Source organism: Mustela nigripes, chromosome 8 (genome assembly GCF_022355385.1).
Source record: "Mustela nigripes isolate SB6536 chromosome 8, MUSNIG.SB6536, whole genome shotgun sequence".
NCBI classification, from domain to species: Eukaryota; Metazoa; Chordata; class Mammalia; order Carnivora; family Mustelidae; genus Mustela; species Mustela nigripes.
In genome coordinates, this window is record NC_081564.1 from 58655568 (window position 1) to 58672253 (window position 16686).

A 16686-nucleotide genomic window follows, 5' to 3' on the forward strand; every position below is an offset into this window, starting at 1 on the left:
GTAATGAGAAAAACATCAGCTGGGTTCATATCCTGACCCTACACTGACTAGCTCTGTTGACCTTGATTCCGAGTCTAATCAGACCTGGAATGGGGATAACAATACTCATTGCTAATATGTAGTGAAGCCCAGGGTTTATTTTAAGTAAATATAATACACAGTAGTCGTATGACTAGTATTATGTCAACTCCCCCTCTGCTCACCCTAGGAAAGGCAATTTCTTAATGTCTTGAAGCAGAGAATTTCGCTAGAAGAAAGACTTGATATGCAGCAAACAAAAACCTCTTTGTATTTATGTAGGCAATGAATGATTATTGCCTATGTATATCATTGACCAAATTCCGTATGCAAAGAATTAATAGCAGTGGCTTTGGTTCCTATGTGGACGTTTTTGCTTCTTTTCCTGTATCTTTATATGACTTTGTTCGGGACATCGTGACTGCATTCTAAGTCCAAAAGGTCCATCCATATCCATCTATCACCTACTTATAGAATGCTTACTGGTCTTGGCTTTGAGATGTCTCCATAGACTATACTCATATTACTTTCTTGATATTAATGTTAACTATCTTCCATTCATTGAGACCACTGTTTCTCATTATTCTGGTGAATGTTTAGCTGACTTGAGCCTGCTTTAGGTGGTTTCATTTATTCCAATTCACTGGTCTCACGGAGCTTAAATGAGTTGATCCAATGACCTTGGCCACAACTGAGATCACCTGCCAGTTCCACAGGAGCAATAATCACAAGTGTTTTCTGACACTGAGCATGTCATAGTATGACTATATTGGAGCATTGAGACAATTATCTTAGGACCAGGCTGAGGTGAAATAAAGGAAGAAAAAGAAGCTCTTTAAATTGTTGGGCAGCTCTGTAGCATCAGATGAGGTATCCACTTTTTCATAACCCATGGATAGATAAATGGTGAGTCTTAAGGACAGTGGCACGTAAACGCTCCTGAGACATAATCAAAAATACAACTTTCCGGAGAACTTCTTTAAGGTAAGGCTAGAAAGTAGAGTAAAAATGAACTGAGCAGTATTTCTATGAGATTCACTCAAGTTGGAAAGCTGGTAGAATCGAAACCCAAAGAGTAGAGCCAACCAGTCGGAGAATTTTTTTGAGTGAGATATAATCTCTTAGGTGATGGTTAAGCCCAGACTGGACACGGCAGGAGCAAATGCACTCTAAGGAACAATTTTGGAGGTAGGAACAAGTTGGCCTTATTGCCTTAATGGATCATCCCTTTTTCTATCTACTGTGATATGAGAGCTGATGAGATCCTGCCCGAGGCAGCGGGGCTGTCTCAACACAGATTGTCTCTCCATCCATAGGGGTAAACACTTTACTGGGAGATTTAAAGTGAAATTTAGAATTACAGGGAAGTACCTAGGAAACGAATATTTTTTTCTTCAGTGAACTCTTAAGAGGGCTTGTCAGTAAAGTTCAAGCAAGCAGGTGTGCTGAAAATTGCTTTAAAACCAAAGAGACAGTAGGAGGCATGCATATGCCAGAAATCATAGCCCCCGTGAGAGAGACAAGCCCATTTTTCAGCAGGAGCAGCTGTTGGTGCATCTGCAGACAGGTTGTTGTCAGGAGTGTTGAGCAGAGAAATTTCAGGAGAAAGGCGCTCATGAAGGGGGAAGAGGCGCGAGGTCTCTAGTGAGACTTTAGATTGGAGTTTGTTAAATCCTGAGCAATAAAAATTGCAGTTCACTCTAATGAAACTTCCTGGGAAGACTATTAGTATTAAACAGGGTGACTCTCCCCCCAGAAATAATGCTAAATCACAGTCACAAATAATTCCAAGTCCAGTTCTGCACAAGGCAGAACATGATTGCACTTTTTAAATTAAATTCACTCTTATTGCTTTGGTGGCGGCCGTTTTCTGAAATTAATAGGAATTGCACACATGAGCCAAAGGGCCAAGGGTGGCCCTACTGCATAGAGGGCATGAAGGTACGGATGACAGAGATGGGTGGGCAGGCAGGGCAGTGGCCATGATATTTTATTAGGCATTTACTTCAAGGGAGTAGATAGATTAAAATGGCTTTTAAGTTCTAGAATCACAATTCCACAAAACAGTTGTTGATTTTAAGGCTCAAAATAATACTTTGTGTTATATAAAAATAAACTGTTTTTTTTTAATATATCTGTGAGCACCATGTTCACCAAAATTATTTTCTTTTATATGGCCCATCATTGGTAGCAAATTGCTATCCATCAGGTAGGCATTCACTCCTTACTTTTTAATATTTTCTTTTTGAGAGAGAGAGAGAAAGTGCATGAATGTGAGTGAGGAATGAGTGGGGGAAGGGAGAAACAGAGGGAGAGGGGGAGAATCATTTTTTTTATTTTTTATTACAATTTTTATTCACATATTTGAGAGAGCACAAGTGAGGGGCAGAGACAGAGGGAGAAGCAGAATCCTGCTGAGCTAGGGACCTGACATAGGGCTCAATTCTGGGACCCTGGGATCATGACTTGTGCCCGAAGACAGACACTTAACCAACTGAGCCATCCAGGGGCCCCTGGAGAGAGAATTTTAAGCAGGCCTCCTGGTCAGCACAGAGCCCAAGGTAGGGCTAGTTCTCACGAACCTGAGATCATGACCTGAGCTAAAATCAAGAGTTTGACACCTAATCAACTAAGCCACCCAGGTGCCCTTCACTCTTTACTTTTTAAATTACATGGTAGTATTAAAAAAAAGTCTTTGACATGAACAGACATTTTCCCAAAGAACACATACAAATGACCAACAGACATATGAAAAGTGCTCCACATCACTCGGCATCAGGGAAATACAAATCAAAACCACAATGAGATACCACCTCACACCAGTCAGAATGGCTAAAATTAACAAGCCAGGAAGTGACAGTTGTTGGCAAAGATTTAAAGAAAGGGGAAACCTCTTACACTGTTGGTGGGAATGCAAGCTGGTGCAACCACTCTGGAAAACAGTATGGAGGTTCCTCAAAAAGTTGAAAATAGAACTACCCTACAACCCAGCAATAGCACTACTAGGTATTTACCCTAAAGATACAAATGTAGTGATCCAAAGGGGCACCTGCACTCGGGTATTTATAGCAGCAATGTCCATAAGAGCCAAACTGAGGAAAGAGCCTAGAAAAGAGCCTAGATGTCCACCAACAGATGAATGGATAAAAAGATGTGATATGTATATATCACATCTTTTTATATATTATATATATATAATATATATATATATTACTCATATATAAAAAAAAAAAGGAATCTTGCCATTTGCAAAAATGTGGATGAAATGGAAGGATATTATGCTAAGTGAAATAAGTCAATCAGAGAAAGAACTATCATATGATCTCACTCATATGTGGAATTTAAGAGAGAAAACAGAGGATCATAGGGGAAGAGAGGAAAAAATAAAACAAGATGAAACCAGAGAGGGAGATAAACCATAAGAGACTCATAATCATAGGAAACAAACTGAGGGTTTCTAGAGGGGAGAGGGGTGGGGGGTAACTGGGGGATGGACACAGGGGAGGGTATGTGATGTAATGAACACTGAGTATTATATAAGACTGATGAATCACTGAACTCCACCTCTGAAACTAATACTACTATATGTTATTTAATTGAATTTAAATTAAAAAATTAATATAAAAGAAAAAATAAACCTTTGAGACTCCAGTTCATTAATAGTAATCATCTTTATTCCACAAAACTCAGTATAAATCATTTATTAAAACTCAACAAGCAAATTATTTATTTATGAGTTTAGGAAATATTGGTTGGGTCTTCTCACTCAAAAATTCCCAGGTAGTTATTCTTCTGATACAGAGATGAAAAAGCACCTGGCTCCTACCCTCAAGGAGCTCACTTTAGAATGAGTGAAAGAGATAACAATATAATCACAATATAGGACTAAGTGCTGAAGAGTCTGTATTTACCAACATAGACAAGGAGTCTAGATCTCAGCCTAGGTATTGGGGTTAAGGCACATTGTTAGGAGGAGGAGATGCTTGTTTGGGGAAATGAGTGAAGACCAGCCAAATGGTCAGGGTTAGGCAGGGTTGTAAACCCTGCAGCAATATGAGCACAAGAACAGAGGGGAGAAAGAACAGGACAATTAGGGAACAAATACAGATCAGGAGAACCAAAGGGAGAGATAAGTGGAAAATCATGGCCTGAAAGAAGTCTGAAGAAACAAGTTGGGGCCAGAGGCTAAATTAGGTCCTGTTAAGGTGCATGAAAGTAATTAAAAGCCACTAGAATTTGCAGAGCTGTGATATGAATAGATTCACACTTTAGACAGGCATTTTGGTGGCACTGTGGAAGATGGATTGGAGTATAATGAAGCTGGAGGCATCCAGGTTATTTAGGAAATTATCACGATAGTCCTGATGATCTAAGGCTGCAGCACGGTAGATAGCAGGGTTGGTGATCTGAGGTATTTGGGATATAATGTTATAAGACATAAGGATGAGAGTCACGTTTTATATAAACCTTGTTGCCCTAACTAGGGGATGAGGGAAACAATACAATAGAGAAAAACAGACTCCAGTACAGATAAGTGAGTCCATGCTTACCTTCCCTCTATCCCTTTAATACTATACAAGTGTTTACTGCAGGGGATGGCCTTGGAGCACAGTTACTTACAAGGGTTCTCCAAGATAAGACTAAAAAGATTGAGAACAAGCAATATTCAAAGCATAGTGGCTAATTTTTTTTTTAATTGAAAACCTTTAAGTTCAAGTTTAAAAAAATGAAAGTTTAAAAAAAAATCTTTTTTTGGTGGGGGGAAGGGTCTCGTCTCCATTTTGTCATTGTAATATAGTCATAACATTACCACCCAAGTTACAGGATACATACTTAGAGTTAAAGTATATAGATTGATATTCTTGATGTGCTTCAAAGAATGTTTTCTGTACTCATCCTTCCCATTTCCACAAACTGATCCCATCACTCTCGAAGTTTTTTATATGGGATATACAAAAAAGAACACACCCCTGGACAGATTGCACTAAAAATGACAAATACTAAAGTTTAGAAAAACTTGGGCAGGGGGGATAGGTATTACAAAGGGATAGCAATTGGACTGAAAGAAGACCTTGTCATCGCCCCTGGGAGATGTCACTAAAGAATGCAGGTCATAATACCTAACTGATTGGTGAATAACTCATCAGTCTAGAATTTTATGCCCAGCAGAATGGAAGAGTGAACAAAGAAGCTATATTTTCTCTCACATACATGCTGAGCTAACTACCCACAGAGCTTCATGGAAAGCTCAAGTAAAGAACAAACTTTAGCAAGGGTTGAAGTAGGATCCGAGAAAATGACAAATGTTGAAATGGGTAAGATATATTAGTAAATCATTTAATTATGATGTAAAAAATAAGTAATGACTACTTTGTGTCTTTTAAAAGCAACATTAAAATTCTGAATAATAAATAATAAGAATGTTTGGGAGGAGACTTTTAGTCCATGATTAAAATAAAAAATTTCCTTGTCACACTCTGAAAGAAATCAATGAATAACTTATATTTTAAAAAAGGATTATGATATACATGCAGAGATATATGATTAAACAATTGAAAAAGCAGAAATAAAATGTGGCACTTCCAAACCAGAAGAGGAAAGAAAAACAACATAAATAAAGAAAATTCTGATAATCAAACAAAAACTGGGAGGAGAATAAAAAGGTGACAAAGAAACACAAACAGAAAACACTAAGTATGGCAGAATTAAGATCAAATATATCAACAAATGTAAGAAGTATAATCCTTATTAATATGGAAAATGTAATTAGTATTTTTAAAATCCATTACGCTACTTATAAAAGATACATTCAAACAAAGTGACACAGCATGATTAAAAAATGAGAGAAAGAGAGAAAGAGATAATATGGAAGGCAAAAATAAAGAAATGCTTTATGATATAATAATATTAAACTCATACGATATTACATCATGCAACAGAGTATCTAATGAAGAGTAGTATAGCGATAAAAGGAACAACCCTAACAATATAGAACAATAAGTTTGTATATTCTGAAAATCTAACATAACTAGGAAAATCAAAATAAGTCATACTGAAGATTTTAATACATATCAGACCAAGCAGACAGAGAATGTTGAGATCAAAATGATTAGAATAAATATATTAAGAAGTTTGAATATATTTGACTAAGTCTATGTCTATTTCTACTTCTTTTGTAACTAAGTATAAGCTTCTATGCTTAAAAATAGACTGTTTTTTAATATAAAAGGAACAGTTACATTTTAAAAACATACGTTCCAGTGAAAAAAAAGTCATACCCATATATTTTAAAGAATCAATGTCATAGCAGCCATATTTCCTAACAGCATTTCAATAAATGCATCAACAATATAAAATTAAATAATAAGGAGAGTCTGGACTTTTTTTGAAGTATATGTAATTATATTAGTCCTTGAGTATAAGTAAAATAGAAATAAAATAATATGTAGAAGTGACTAGCAAATAAACTATGAAACATCAAACTTTATGAGGTAAAATGCTATTTAAATTAAAATTTAAATGAAATATGTGTCTCTAAATTATCTGTTTAGAAAATAATCATTGGTATAAAAAATTAAAAAATCATCTGTTAGAAAAATAGACTGATAAATTACAAGCAAACTTTCAGCTGATAACACCAGAAAAATATCATAATTAATGCAAACACAAAGTAAGAGGGAGAAAAATAAAAACAATTAAAGCATGTACTAATGAAATAGAAAGCAAAACCAACACAAAAGTGTAATAATTAATAAAATTAATAGTTTTCTAAAGTAGATTAACAAAAAAGTTTGAAAGACTCTGATGAGACTGTTGAAGAAATAACAGTAACTGAGCTAAACAATACTCTGAACAAAAAAGAGATATAACTGTAGAAATAATATTAATGATTAAAATAAGTTAGGTTAATACTGCAAACAATTCGAAGCCAATAAATTTGGAGATACAGAGTAAATGAACAATCTGACAGAAATATGTAAACTGCAAATGTATTGCAAAAACCATGTATATTGCAGAAAATGAGATAATACTCAATAATTTGCTTTTCCTCATCATTTGAAGAGAGATTAGAGGAATATGTAATCCCTGTCTTTGAGAAGGGAAGAAAAATACAAAATTTATTTTATAAGGCTAGGATAACGTTTATTAAACTGAGTGAAAACAATGCAAGAAAATAGAATGATTGGTCAATATCACTTATGAACAAAAATGTAAAATTTAAAAAAATCTTTGAAACCATATTTGGCACCACAAAAAAATGAATTGAGCTTTATACTGTATTGCAAGGATGGTTTAATGTCAGAACATCTACTGTTCTCTTCAACAAATTGAAGGACAATAATATGATGAACTGTTAAGTAGAAAAAAAATTGAATATATTAAAGTACTTACAGACAATAAACAAAAAATTATAGCAAAATAAGTATAGAAGAGCATGTCCTTAACCTGATGAAAGATATCTGGTGATGTGGCACAGCAGATGACTTACAATTTAATGGTAAAGCTTTATTATCTGTGAAGGGCAAGAGATCTACAAACAACCTACTAGAATTAATGAGAGTTCTATCTTCTAAAATCTAACATTTCTTTGCAATCTTCCACATCAGCAGTAAAAAGTCTAAAATTAAGAACAAAAACACCATTAAAAATGACAATAAAACTGAAAAGGCACTTGGGTATAAATCCGACAAAAGATGTGATAAAAGACCTAAGAAATTAAAGGAAAAGATACAAACAATTGTGAAGAATACAAAATCAGTCATACAACTAGAGATGTATGAAAATTGCATAAACATGATGATTTTCAACTAGAATTTCATATACATCCAATACAGTTACAGACAACATGGTAACAGTGTTTCAAAGAACTTGACCATGAACCATCTGGAAAGTTAAAAGGCAAAAAATATTCTAAAAGAAAGGAAGAGAAGAGGTAGAATTATGGACTTATCTTATTATTTAACAAGATCTATTAAAACACTGTGCTGGTGGAGCTGTGCAGACGTATTACTCTACTTGAACAAAATGGAAAACCCAATTTAGACCTACTCATATGTGAAAACTTGATGAGTGACAAAAGAGGTTTTAAAAATTAGTGGGAGCCACTGTAACAAACATTGCTTGAAAAATAGCTGTTCACAGGGAAAATTAGATAGATAATATAGAGCCCTAAGTTATAAAGAAGACAGAGATTAGTTTCAGGTGGAAAAGAGGCTAGATGCAAAAAGATGAACTTGGGAACTTTTAGAAGAAAATATAGGAAAATGTCTTTATTATACTAAAAATATCAAGAACTTCTTAAACAAGATACACAATACAACTGTAAATGTATAAAAGTAAAGCTTCATGTAGTAAAAGAAATTTCAAAGACATAAAAAGAAAAGCCACATTATCAGGAAAAATATTGACAGTGAATATATACATGACAATAGATTACTATGCACAATGTATAATTTATACCTACAGGTCAATCAGAAAAAAAGAACGAAAAATTGTGCCATAAAAAAATGGGAAAGGATATAAACCAACAGTTCCACAAAGAGCAAAAACAAATGTCTAACATGGAAACCCGCTGAACCTCACTACTTCTCAGGAAAATGTCTATTAAAACAATGGGGTGTTTGACAGCCATTGTATCAATAAAATTTAAAAACCTGATAATTGCAAGTGTTTGGATGCATGTGGATAAACGGGAAGTCTTGCACTGGCATGTAGGAGTATAAGTTGGTAAAGCTAATTTGGCAGTGTGTACAAAATCGTAATCCACCCAATTCCCAATCATTTAGGGAAAATGGACAAACTATTGTTAATCTTACAACGGAGTACCTTCTAACAGTTAAAAAGAATAAACTAAACACAGCCTTGAGTGAATATACAATTGCAAAGAACATGTAAAGGATTTCTGTGATTTATTTTGAAATGAATCTAAAAATTAATATGGATTAATGGGTGGGTAGAAAGATGAATACGTGGAAAGATGAATGACAAAGCAAGTGTAGTAAAATGTTAATGGTGAAGTCTAGGTAATAGTTGCATAGGTATTTGACTGAAAACTTCTTCCAGTCTGCTGTATGCTTGAAATTTTTCACAATAAATTGGAAAAAACATGTTCAACGTGACAACATTTTGTAAATATGAAAAAAATTATATTATTATCTGTGGAGAAACACATAAATAATAACATTCTAAAAACATTGATGGAAATGACACATACTGACCTCAGGATGATCATTGTATTGAGGGAGGGAGGAGGGGAAAGAACTAGAAGATCATAAATGCTTGCATTGAAGAAAGAGAGAGGAATCTGAAACAAATAGAACAAAAATCCCCACCATCCAAATTTTCTTAAAAGGATGATAGTGACTAAAAAGGCAGCTAAAAAAAAAAATCATTTCTACGGTGTAATGCCTGTTGCATAAGTTTTTTAATACAACACTATCCTATATTTCGCATGTGGATATAAGCATGTGTAATAAAGTATAATAATGCAAATATGAACACGCTCATCAGATTAACAAATATTGGTTACCCCAGGGAAAGGAAAAAGCAAAATGGGTTAGGAGGTGGTTAAAGTTATTTCAATTGAATTTGCAGCATTATAGTCTTCAAAACAATTTCACTTTTGACAAATCTGGGTAATAGAACACAGTTATCCATTTATTAAAATTTTCATGATACATAATAAAAAAGAATCATAAATCTGTGGAGTATAAGAGAATGACCCTGCTTCATAAGTCAGAAACAGCAACACAAGACTCTCCCATGGTACACAGGAATTTGCTAGCACTTTTCAAGAATTCCTTTTCTGATTAGTCTATGATATTAGCTAGATCATTGTTTATCAGTGATTTTTTTAATTATATTCATTGGTTACTGTACATATACTATACATGTGCTTTGTGGCCCTTATTTTATATATCTTCCATTGCATCCCCAAAGCACAAAATTTTAAAAGTTGGTGCTTATTATTAGATACAACTATCTAACCACATGAAGCTTCACCTGCATCATTCTGAACAGTTCTTCTTCAGTTTTTTTTTTTTTTTTTTTAAGATTTTGTCTATTCATCTGACAGACAGAGATCACAAATAGGCAGAGAGGCAGGCAGAGAGGAGGAAGCAGGCTCCCCGTTGAGCAGAGAGCCAGATGCGGGGCTCCATCCCAGGACGCTGAGATCATGACCTGAGCCAAAGACAGAGGCTTTAACCCACTGAGCCTCCCAGGCGCCCCTTCTCCTTCACTTTTATTAAGGACCTGAGATCACAAGAACCGAGAAACTCCCTGAGGAAGTCCATGTCCAAAAGGACTGTTTAATTCAGCGTCTAGCAATGCACTATTGTTTAAGACAAGGGCATCTTTATTAGATTGGAAGCAGAAGGTCTACAATGGTTACAACTGAACTCTTCCAGGTCTGTATACAACTTTACCAGCTAAGAAAGTCAACTCTGGAGCATAGGCATCCAGACTGACTGGAGCAATGCAGAAGATTCTGGAATTGCAATGGGATTCTTGCAAACAGAAACTAGAGAAATACAAGGGGACACTGGATTTGTTATTGGGACAAGAGTGCCTAAAAGTCAGATTTCTATTTCTTTAAGATAGAACACTGGACTGACACTTCCCTCAGGGGGGCTAAGTGCTCCGTGGCTAAACTCAGAGCAACTGGATATAGAGATGGGAAAAAAAAGAGCCTTCGAAGGATCATTAAGGCAGATGCCTAGTCGTTTCCTTTCCCTTTCTTTCATTTCCATAGTACTATATAATTTTTTTCTGCTGAAAGAGCACGTTCACAGCCATGACAAAGCCCTCCTCTAAATCCATCCATCAATTTGAAGTAGTTTCTACTTTACAATCTCAATCCACCCCACTTCTATCTCCTTAGAGGGAAAGTACAATGGAAGTGCAAAGTGCTAATAACATATACATCCTCAACTCTTTCACAGGGGTATTGTAAAGACTAATGAGTTATTGTTTGAAAAGACCTTTGTGGCTCTCCGATGAAAGGTGGAATATACATACAGTTTTCAATGTTTTATTTTGTTGTCATTGTTGGTGTTATAATTACAATAGTTGTATAGTCTGTGAGGCATACCGCCAACCAAGCATCTCCTTCTCTCTCCTTCCTTGTTTATGCTTGAAAAGTAAGCCTGTCGCTCAATAGGTCTTGGTTGTGTTAATCACATTTTACTCTGCCGACAGACACCATGGACCAAACTTTGGATTATTTAGTTTGCTGAAAGGCCAAATTCAACATTTTGGAAAATCCTTCAACCTTTATAACATTCCTCTTTCCCCTTACCCATCCCAAAACAGTGTCCCCTCAAGTGTGCTACACTTTCTATTTGGAGAATTTGTCAACTCTGCTACATTTGGTCTGGGAGTTCTGGAAAGCCCTGGTAAGCAGCAAAGGAAGGTATATTCTGCCCCCTTTCAAAATGGAAGCTGGTCTTCTTTACAGAACTGTAACAAGCGATACATGAGTTCAGAAGCATCACTCAAGGATAACTGTGCATAGGTCTTTGTTTATATGCAAGCCAATTCCTCCAGGTCTTCTTTGACCCTGGGTTCCGGGGGCCTGTTTTGCATTTACTGAACAGTACACCTTTTCCCTGATGCCCGCTTCTCTCTTGTTATGTATGGGCTGTCTCTGTCTAAAATCCCTTATGCTGATTTTCCAGACACGTTTATTTATGTTCACTCACTAATTGAAAATCTCATATTTGAAGTTATTATTCTGATTGATGTCTGTCATTTTGATCAAGCAGTAGCTCACAGATGCTTTGTTAGAACAATTTTACAAGTGAGTTTATCATCATGCCTTTCTCTCCTGACCTTCTCTATGGCTGGTAACAAAAAAACAAAACAAAACAAAAAAACACACACACACAACTCAGTGAGGCTCAGAAAGAGGAGATGTTTGGCAAGCCTCCCAAACTCAAGTTTCATTGTGTCTTTACTACTGAAAACAATTCTTCTATTTCAGACATTGCTGACAGTAATGGAGGAGAAGCAGAGCAGTCAGACTCAGTGCAAGGGAAGGAAAGCCAGTGGAATGGTGATCTCTCCCATTGATTGGAACTACCTTTCTCTGCCCAAGCAGAGCTCACCTTTTCACTGTCTTACACTGATAATCTTCTGGGGCTGAGGCAGGGAGTCCAGTTTAGTGGTGCCTGCTATTAAAAGATGCATTGGGATGCACTCTTATTTAAAGCACCCTGAGACAGTGTGAGCATCTTCAAACAGCACATGCTACCCCATACTTGGACACCACAGTATTTGACTGTGTGACATTAGGAGGTCATGGCGTTGTACAAGATGGTAAAGATATTTATGTCTAGGTTTGGTTTCATCTTTTGTAGTTCTGGGACAAAAACAAGCCATTTTAGCTCTCTGAGTCTTAATTTTCTCCTTGGCAAAGGAAAGATGATCATGTGTGCTGTTTATTTCTACGTTAGAGAATACATCACTCAGAACGTTATTTTTTAAAAGTTACAGGAAAATGCCTGGGTTTTGTCACCGTTTAAACCCTTCATGTGGGGGCTCCTGGGTGGCTCAGTGGGTTAAAGTCTCTGCCTTCGGCTCGGGTCATGATCCCAGGGTCCTGGGATCGAGCCCCACATCGGGCTCTCTGCTAGGCGGGGAGCCTGCTTCCTCCTCCATCTCTCTCTGCCTGCCTCTCTGCCTACTAGTGATCTCTGTCTGTCAGGTAAATAAATAAAATCTAAAAAACAAAAACAAAAACAAAACAAAACCCTTCATGTGGAATAATCTCCAAAATATATTTAAGATTATTTCTAAAAATGAAAACAATGAACAAAATATTTGATTGTTCTCTGTGACAGGGGAAGTTCAGAGAAGTTTGAAATTCTGAGTTACCTTAGATGGGAAGGCCCTGTGGGGTGGAAAGGAACTCAGAAGAAAGAGGTATGAGGAAATTTCAAGTACTTTCCACATTTGTTAAGTCCAGCAACTTATTTGTCTTGTCAGAAAAAATGTTTCCCGAAGTATGGAAGTTGCTCTACAACCACATATATTCACACTCAAATAAATCTGGTTAATGCAGCAAATGATATTCCTGCTTTGAAGATTAACAATACCCATTCTCATAGTTAAATTCATTCCATCAAGAACCTTATTTCGATTTACTTCATTCAAATTTCTTAAATGTATTTCAATCATAACTTTTTATTTATCACAAAGATGCAGATCCCAAGAAACTATTACTTTCTGAAACAGTTTTTAAACCCTGCATTAAACCATAGGCCTCTTGTGATTAGGTACTTTTGTCTACAGAATCATGAACCATTAGTGTTGGAAGGACTTTGAGCTCGTTTAATCCAACCCCATGTCTAATAGCATGGATTTCTTTCTGTAGGAGGAATTCCTCTTAACACATGAGCACTCAGACTTTGCTTAAATATCTTCAAAAATCCTCCCTCCTGAAGCCAGAAAGAGTAATGGAGGAAAGCTTTAATTTTTGGAAAGTGATTCAGAATGAGTGAAAATTTTGGTTTCTGATGACTTAAAATCAATGACTAAAATTTCTTTTAGCACTCTTCTTTCACTTTCACTTACTTATTTTTTAAAAATTACCAAAAGTCTTTTGTTTTTTTGGACTGATGCTCTTCTAGATACTGTGATATTTCATTGAATAAGACTGACAAAGATTCAGCCCTCATTGAACTTCCATTCTTTGGGTGAAAACAAACAAAGCAAGGAGATTAGTACATAAGATAACATCTCAAGGTGATACATGATATGGAAAAAAGCAATGTTACAGAGAGAAAAGGGGAGAGAGAGGGAGTGTGGTCAGTGAAGTCCTCTCTGAGCAGGAGATAGTTGAACAGACGCCTAAAGAAAGGAAGAGGAGAGCGAGTGTTGCAGTAGGAATGGGGAGCAATGTCTCCAGGGCATGGAGAAGCTGGGTGAGCTGAAGGAGTAGCAGGAAGGCCCTTAGTGAAAAAGGGACAGGAGAACAGGTTGGACAGTTGTCAGACACCAGATGGCAGGGGTGTGGCTACCAGGATTGTATTCAAAGTGGGATCGAAACCACAGTGGGATCCAGGAGCATATGGATGGTATTATTCGCATTACATTTTCAAAGCAATCATTTTAGCTGCCACATGGAGAATAGACTGTGAGGTCAAGAGCAGAAGCAGGGAGACAAGAGACCATTGCCCTGGGTGAAAATGCCACCTCCTTAAATGATCTGTTGCCCATCCCTTGGGCTCATGTTCTTCTGTACTTCCTTCCACTGTAGCTCAGTAATTTCCAGGGAACTCGGTTGCTTACAAACCCATCTCCACCACTCCTGATAGACCATCAGCTATATAAGATGCAAAGACCATGATTCCCTTTTCTTCCTATCCCTAGAACCACCTATAGTGTTGGACACTTGCATACTTAAATAAAGTCAGGCAGAATTTCTCTACTCATTTTTGCTAGTGTCAGCCTTAATGAAAAGTCTGCATTTGAAGGCAACTATGTTCATTTCTTTATCTAAAAGTCACTTCAAGTTTGTCTCCCCTTTCCACATCTGACTCCCCATTTTCACACACCAGGTGAATTATACCCTCTCTTAAGATGCCATTCCTACTCTTCAAAAAAAAAAAAAAAAAAAAAAAAAAAAAAAAGATGCCATTCCTAACTTTGCCTGTGTTACCTGTGTTGCCAAAGCATTTCCCCACTTTGTTTATAATTTGTTTTATCAGTTAATACAGTTTTAACGGCTCTCCAGAGTCTGTGGTATAGAAGAGACGTATACATATCCCTTATCCTCAGACCATAGTGACTAACCCAAATAAGTAATTAACACAATATTTACAAGGAAAGGGACTCTAGAGATTTGAGCAGTGCGCACAATTTCAGATTAATGTTCTTTAATAAATAACTCTCTTCTCATTTTGGAAGGTCAAATAATAATATTGTGTTTCACAATAGCTGAAAGAATTTGTATTCTGAAAAAAGAAATTGGGACCCCTGGTCAATCTACCTAGATGAGGAGACAAATGTATAACAAAGACTTTTTAATATAACGAAGGTTTTGTGGGTTATGAAGAGAGGAAACACATGATATTTCATAAATTTGATATAGCTTGGAAAAAAGTCTTTCCAAATATAGACATATTGGACTTAACACAGTCCTCTTTGTGAAAGTGGTTTCACTTTCCAGGCTATCCACCGTCAGCTGGGTCTGGAAGCAGATGATCTTCCTTCCAACGTATCATCAGAAAGTCAATGGCAGCCTAAGACTGGGTCACAATGCCTACATAATTCACCTACTTTCATCCCATCGATAGGCATTTTATCATCACACATCATCACAAGAAGGGTGAGTACAGTACAATAAGATATTTTGAAAGAGAGACCACGTTCACATAATTTTTATCATATTATATTGTTATAATTGTAACACAGTTAAAGATTAACTGTGAATCATGTATAAATTAAACTTTATCGTAAGTATATACATATAGGAAAAAAACTATGCGTAGGGTTCAGTACTATCCATGGTTTCAGGCATCTACTGGGGATCTTGGAACACCTCCCTCATGGATGAAGAAGAAGTATTATACTTACTGGAGAATAGATAGTTTTAGTTCCAGACTAAAAATTATTTGAATTAAGGTAAGTGGAAGTGTGATGAGTAAGGCCCAAAGTAAGATCAGAGGCTACTAATAATGTTTCACATTTTGAGAACTCTATATCAGAATTACCAAAAATTAGTTAAAAAAAAAAAAAGGAATAAGAGAAGAAAGAAAGAAAGAGAAAAAGAAAAAAGAAAATACCTCTTAAAACATGGGTTCAAGTATCATGCAGGATTTCCATTCAGTAACTTAACTTTATGAAATTTTGGAGATTGTTCAAAAACCAGAAGAAAAAATTAATATGAAACAGTATCTATCTATCTATGTATATGTATATGTATATGTATATGTATATGTATATGTATATCTATCTATCTCTCTATCTATACCAATAATATTTGTCGTTGCATTTAAAGAGATTCTAAATCTACTGGCTGATTAACCCCAACCATTTCTTGGGGTTTATTTTTTCCTTTTTTTTTTTTTTTAATTTCTCAGGGTAAAAACAAGCTGAGCTTTTAAGCCAGTCAAGAGAAAGTATATTAATTCCATCCTCTTTTTAAACACTCTATAAAGAACTCTCTCGTTCATAATAGCTTTGTTTACTGCATAGTACAGCATGTTCTAATTATCACCCCTGCCTCACTAACCACACGGCTTATGTTCCCACACTCACAGTTATTTTTATGCCTCCTGCAGAAATGAAGAGAACATTAATAAGAATAATACTTGGGGAATAACATTTTTGATAAAACCAGGGAAAAAAATGTGTCTAATAGTCAGAAAATCAGAGCATTTCAGTTAAAGTGACCTGTTGCGTACTTTTTTCTGTTTTCATTGGGACTTACCATCGGTCCCTAATCTGATTCTTTCCCTCTTTTCTCTAATAATTTATTTGATTATTGTTCGATTTGGCTGTTTATTTCTCCCTGTCACTGACTTTGCTTCATTCTTTTCCCATCTTTCTTCTTTCCATATTTTAAAATTCTCTTACTTCCATTTTCTTTTGCTTTATATTCTTCTCATTTTCTCCTTTACTCTGTTTATCTCCCTCCTTTCCCTCTCTCCTTCTATCTTCTAC